Source organism: Sycon ciliatum, chromosome 1 (assembly GCF_964019385.1).
Source record: "Sycon ciliatum chromosome 1, ocSycCili1.1, whole genome shotgun sequence".
In the NCBI taxonomy this organism is placed as follows: domain Eukaryota; kingdom Metazoa; phylum Porifera; class Calcarea; order Leucosolenida; family Sycettidae; genus Sycon; species Sycon ciliatum.
Genome location: NC_088643.1, coordinates 58,089,312 through 58,095,046, shown reverse-complemented (window position 1 = coordinate 58,095,046; position 5,735 = coordinate 58,089,312).

The following is a 5,735-nucleotide window of genomic DNA, read 5'->3' as shown; positions in this document are numbered from 1 at the left end:
TACTTTGAGCTAACAGCAGCTCTACCTTGAGCTAACAGCAGCTCTACTTTGAGCTAACAGCAGCTCTACTTTGAGCTAACAGCAGCTCTACTTTGAGCTAATCGCAGCTCTACTTTGAGCTAACAGCAGCTCTACTTTGAGCTAACCGCAGCTCTACTTTGAGCTAACCGCAGCTCTACTTTGAGCTAACAGCAGCTCTACTTTGAGCTAACACCAGCTCTGCTCTGAGCTAACACCAGCTCTACTTTGAGCTTCAAACCAGTTGTTTCGAAACCAGCACTCCTCAATCCAAAGATGCCTCTTTGTTGACTTGTTTGTGTGAGGGATGGGGCTAATGCTCGAAACATTGTCAGATTCTGCTCGAAAAGCAGTGAAATTGGCAGAATCATACAAACCCTATGGCAGATACTTCCTTGAATTCTGCTCCATTTCTTTATCCACATACAATGATACATATACATGTACCAAACATGCATGAAACATACCAGGAAAAGTACCAAATTCTGCTAATTTTTCTGCCGCCATTTATCGGCCAAAGTCTAGTCTGGGTCCTCTGGGACCGTCCGAGTCCCGGCTGCTACTACCACTACATGTACATGTACTACCTCGAATGGTTTACAATCTGTATAACAATAATTATTTGTGGGTTCAGCAATAAAAGATGTGTGACCGCTACATGTACTAGTTACTACATAATTATGATATAACCTAACACTGGATGTATGGATTCAAGTATTGGCTACAGTGGAGTCTCCAAACCTTGAGAAAAGTGTAACCTAACACTGGTTAAAAAAACCCAGTATTAGATAAACCTCGTTATAGTTCACGCAATTGTATGATCAAATTGAGGCACTTGTACTAGTTGTTTAGGTTTGAAGATGAAATTCAATTTTTTTGACAGTTCAAGTTTACGTGACAACATCAACAACATACGAGTTATTTCCAAGCGGTACTGATGAAGGTAACCAACGTGTAGCAAAATTGAAGCAGTTGCTCAGGTTTGTAGATAAAATTCAAGCTTTCTTGACCAGTACTAGTTTACGTGGCGGCGTCAACAGCAGGCAGGTTAACGAGTGGAGGTAACCAACGTGTAGCCGGGGTGTTCCGACGTGGTGAAGGCCTACCCATGGCCACGTCGGGACATCACCAACCCCGTCTACAGAGAGCACCTTCTCGCGACAGTGGCATGGTGATGACAAAAAAACTGTTGACAGTTGACGAGCTAAGAGAAGGACGCCATGGGCAGAAGTTGGAAGAAAAAGAAAAAGAAGTCTTTATACAAGTTAAAGAAAAGAGCGAAGAAAACAAGACGACATCAGGAGTAGTCTCCTATTACCCCCTAGCATAATGAGGGTCAGAACCGGGTGCGATACCCATAAATTATGGTTCAAATGGTCCGCAGAGACCGGGGCTCTGCCAACCGCGGAAGGTTGTAGTAAGGTCACTGTTTCCGAACACAGTGCCCTCCACCTTGTTTCATGCTGTCAATCTAAGAATTTAGTTACTACATGTACGTACCAACACTACACTGACTATATGTACGTATGTGGCTGACAAGTGCAGTGCAATAGTAAAGAAAGCTTCCTCTTTCTTTACTTATCTTTGATATTTATGACCCACCCAAGTTGGGTGGTGTGCTGCTTTGCTGCTTCGAATTGTAGTTAGACCGCTTTGTCAAATATCGTACTGGTCTCGTCATCGTCCAGTAACAATCGACATTCTTTGTTCCGTTGGGACTGTAGCTTTTTGTTCGTTTTCGTTGCGCTTGCCTTCCCCTCTTTGGTATTTCCATAACCTTGAACCTTCCAAGTTGGAAGGCTGTCGGTTAGCGCTACGGAGATGTGTTGAAGCTAGGTGTCAGGACGTCGAATGTCTCAGTACTCTTGTCAGTTTTGTGCCTAGTTATTGCACTTTCTGACTGTATAATAGTATCCAGTTACAGTGATGGAGAGTTACTCTTAACTCGTATCCATTATGTCCTTTTCCTTTCCACATTTTAGTTATGGCTCAACATCCGAGTTTCAAAAGAAACTGTCGGCGTATTTATAAGTGGTACTGGCATCGCAAAGCGGCAAAGATACTACACTGTAGTACAATGTACATGTACATGTAAGTGGTACTGGACAGCGCCGGTTACGTGCACTACATACGCGCATACATGTACATGACTGTGCCTGTAGCTATAATGTAATGCCAAGTAATTACTAGTAGTAGTTATGGTTATGCCAAACAAGAAAGATTCACTCGAATCCGCACACTCGTGCACAGTTGCACGCCCTGTGAAATGCAACCAAAATAGAAACGTGGCAGTAACACCTAAAACAGTACTTCAGTCATAACGTTACTATTATGTCACAGTGTAGAATCTACAATGACATCTGTGATCATGTAGTGACTAGTGAGTCTGGGCCGTAACCATGGTAACTGACATACTGCGCTGTATTGATTATTATTATTATACAGTGGTCCCTCTATAATCCGGCACCATTTGTGCCACGAAAATCTGCTGGATTAGGGAGGGTGCTGGATTAACAAATCTGATTTACTGCTGCAATGTACATGAAGAGGACATTTTGGCTACCGAAAATTGTGCTGGTTTATCGAGGGTGCTGGATTATAAAGTGCCGGATTAGAGAGGGACGACTGTACTTTATAGTGGCTGGTAGTGAAAGATCATGACATTGACATTGTACACCGTGCGGCAAACAACGTGGTACACAATGATTATGTACATGACATGTTAGTTACTGCATCTTCTAGCCCATTCAGGGTAGGATCTTACAATGACTATGTACATGTACATGTACATGTTACTGCATACATCTTCTAACCCATTCACTGATGATTCAGGCCTACAACAGTACAAGACTTTACAAAGTAGTTACATTTACATCTGAGTCTCTGCGCAAAATGCCAAAAAAATAATAGGGCCAATGTAAAGCTCCGCCAACTCACTCTCTAGTCTAGGCAGCTACAAGACTAGTACAATTGTAGGTAGTTGAACTTGAACTTTTAAAGTTGAAGTAACAGTTAGTTGGGTGAAATTATTAAACTGCCGGACTGCTGTCTCCAGTCCAAACTGCCTACACTACAGTGTACAGACTCAGTGCTCAGACAGTGGGCCACTCTCACAGGAATCTTCGTGGCATGAAATGCGGTGATTAGTACAGTGTCATCAATGGTATTTCAGGTATTCTTCTGAAATGTGAAAGCTCATGACATTGTAGTACAGTCATGCCATAGAAGCTAGTGAATAGTAGTATACATGATGATTGTACATGTAATCATAAAATTGAAGGCCGATCGCCACTGCCACTGCAGGTACATGTAGATCTACAGTGTAGAATCTACTACAGTGGTCCCTCTATAATCCGGCAGCATTTGTGCCACGAAAATCTGCTGGATTAGGGAGGGTGCTGGATTAACAAATCTGATTTACTGCTGCAATGTGCATGAAGAGGACATTTTGGCTACTGAAAATTGTGCTGGTTTATCGAGGGTGCTGGATTATAAAGTGCCGGATTAGAGAGGGACGACTGTACTAGTACTAGGTATAGGGATGACAATCGGCGAAGCGGCTGCTTGCACTGAGCCTACTTCCTACCCTTGGCTTGAGCCATCGCTGTCACTGGGTCAGAGCCGAGATGAATCTGGTCAGGCACTTGTTTTTTTTTGTTTTTTTTCTAAAGAAGGCTTTCAACCAAACAATCTCCACTCTGAGTCTGAGATTGTAAACACGAGTGAAGTGGTGCTGAACGATGTTTGTGAGCTACGTATCCTCGATAGAAAAGTGAAACGTGAAACAGCGATGACTGACGTGATCACGTGACATGATGCAATTATTTTGTAAACATGCACACACTGCGTGCCCAGAATCTGCGAAAACCAGGCTTAGGGTGAAATTTCACAAAATGACTTTTTCCCATTTTCAGCTTCTACTGGGCATGGGAGTTCAGGAAACAAAATATTACAGGTGTGTGTCGACTCATAGTGGTATTAAAAGTATCTCAAACACACCAGGGTATTGTGTTAAAAAATCCAAAAAAAAAAAAAAATTGTTATCACAGGAAAGAAATGAAGAGAGATCCACCAGAGTGAAGGAAGAGACATGGATGATTTTTGTTTAGGTGACATGACAAGGTAGGCATGTGGGGGCAGGCCTGTTGTGGCCTCTTGGTGCTGCAGGCTGTAGCCGCCATGCACAGTTCTGCATGTTTTGTTTGCTCCTCACTCAGCACATTCTGGGGCTGAATACATGTACTGGCATGCTCTGGCGCTACACACCACAAGGAAACCCGACTCCAGTCGAGATGGCACCTTTTGAAGGGTAAATCTAGTACAACTGTTCAGAAACCAGAAAGAACACGGCCTTTCAAACTGTTCCACTGTTCATAGTATGCGCATAGTGTGCTGGCGTGCTGCAGTGTCTGCTTGGTGCTGACCAGCAAGTGAAATCTCGCGATTATCTCGGCACGCCGTACAATCCCTGGCAGCTAGCTGTCCAGCGAGGAAAGTCTCGAGTGGAGGCCTCTCAATCTGCTCGCTCATTCGCCTGGCATTCAGTAGCACTTCATCGCCAAGGACTTCAATTCAAAACAGTTTTCACACTGCGCTTCAAGCCTTTTTCCTCGTGAACTTGCTGCAAACGTATGAGCTCTGCTGCGCGTGTTCCCTTTGCGTGAGGCCCAGAAACAGCTAGTATCTCCATACTTCGATTGGCTGGATCGATGTCGTCCAGGTTCTCCTCGCTATCGCCATCACGACTCTAACTGGAGACGATTTCTTCACCATTTTCCGCAAGCAGCAGCTAGCGCAGAAATTTCGCCATTCCTGAGTGAAGGAGATGGAATCCGTTCGATCAGCTCAAAAACTCTTCGCTGTGACTAGAGGAGTAGCAGGGAATATTCTACCGGAAGCCCTTTGACTTCCCTGACTGCTGAAACCCTTCCTGCCATGACTGCTACTTCTTCAAACAAGCGAGATTCTCTTTTGTTCCACTTCACTGCACTCGAGCGTCGACGCGACACAACCTTTTTACAAAACATCATTTTTCTCAAAAAAATGATTTTCACCCTAAGCCTGGTTTTCGCAGAAGTTGGGCCATATGTTGACGGTCATGTCGTTCGACATTGTAGTGACAGAATACACAATCATAATACAGTAAGGTCTTCTTGTAGAAAATATCAGCACCACACTGTACTAGTGCACTCCCGGGGGATCCCACACAGTGTTTACACGAAGTCGGTGTTTTAGCGGTGAATTGTGTGTAGATCTACAACAATGGCCTTGGTCATTCTGTATGATTGTATGTATGATTGTATGTGGTTACATGATTGATTTGTAGTCCCGACTGTACTAGTCAGTGTTATACCTATTATTATGTAGCATTGTAGGTAGATTGAGGGGAAATGTCACTCAAAATTTCACACACCACTCGAAACTGGTCAGTCAGCTGCTGCGGCAGCTCAGCCTCAAGTCAAGGACGGATCGTGATCAGGTGATGGTTCGTAGGTCTACGCTGATCTAGCTGAGGTCTGTGAGGATCCTACGTAACACAGGCTACTACACTGACTACAGATTCGTATCTCTCATCTCGCTGCATCAGCATAGCAGTAGATCTACAGACAGTCAGGAGATCTACACTACACATGGTAGATCTACATGCGTGCACCATGATGTGCACTGTCGACACTGACGAGGCCACTTGCTGCTAGTGCTAACTGGCGCTGTTCCAT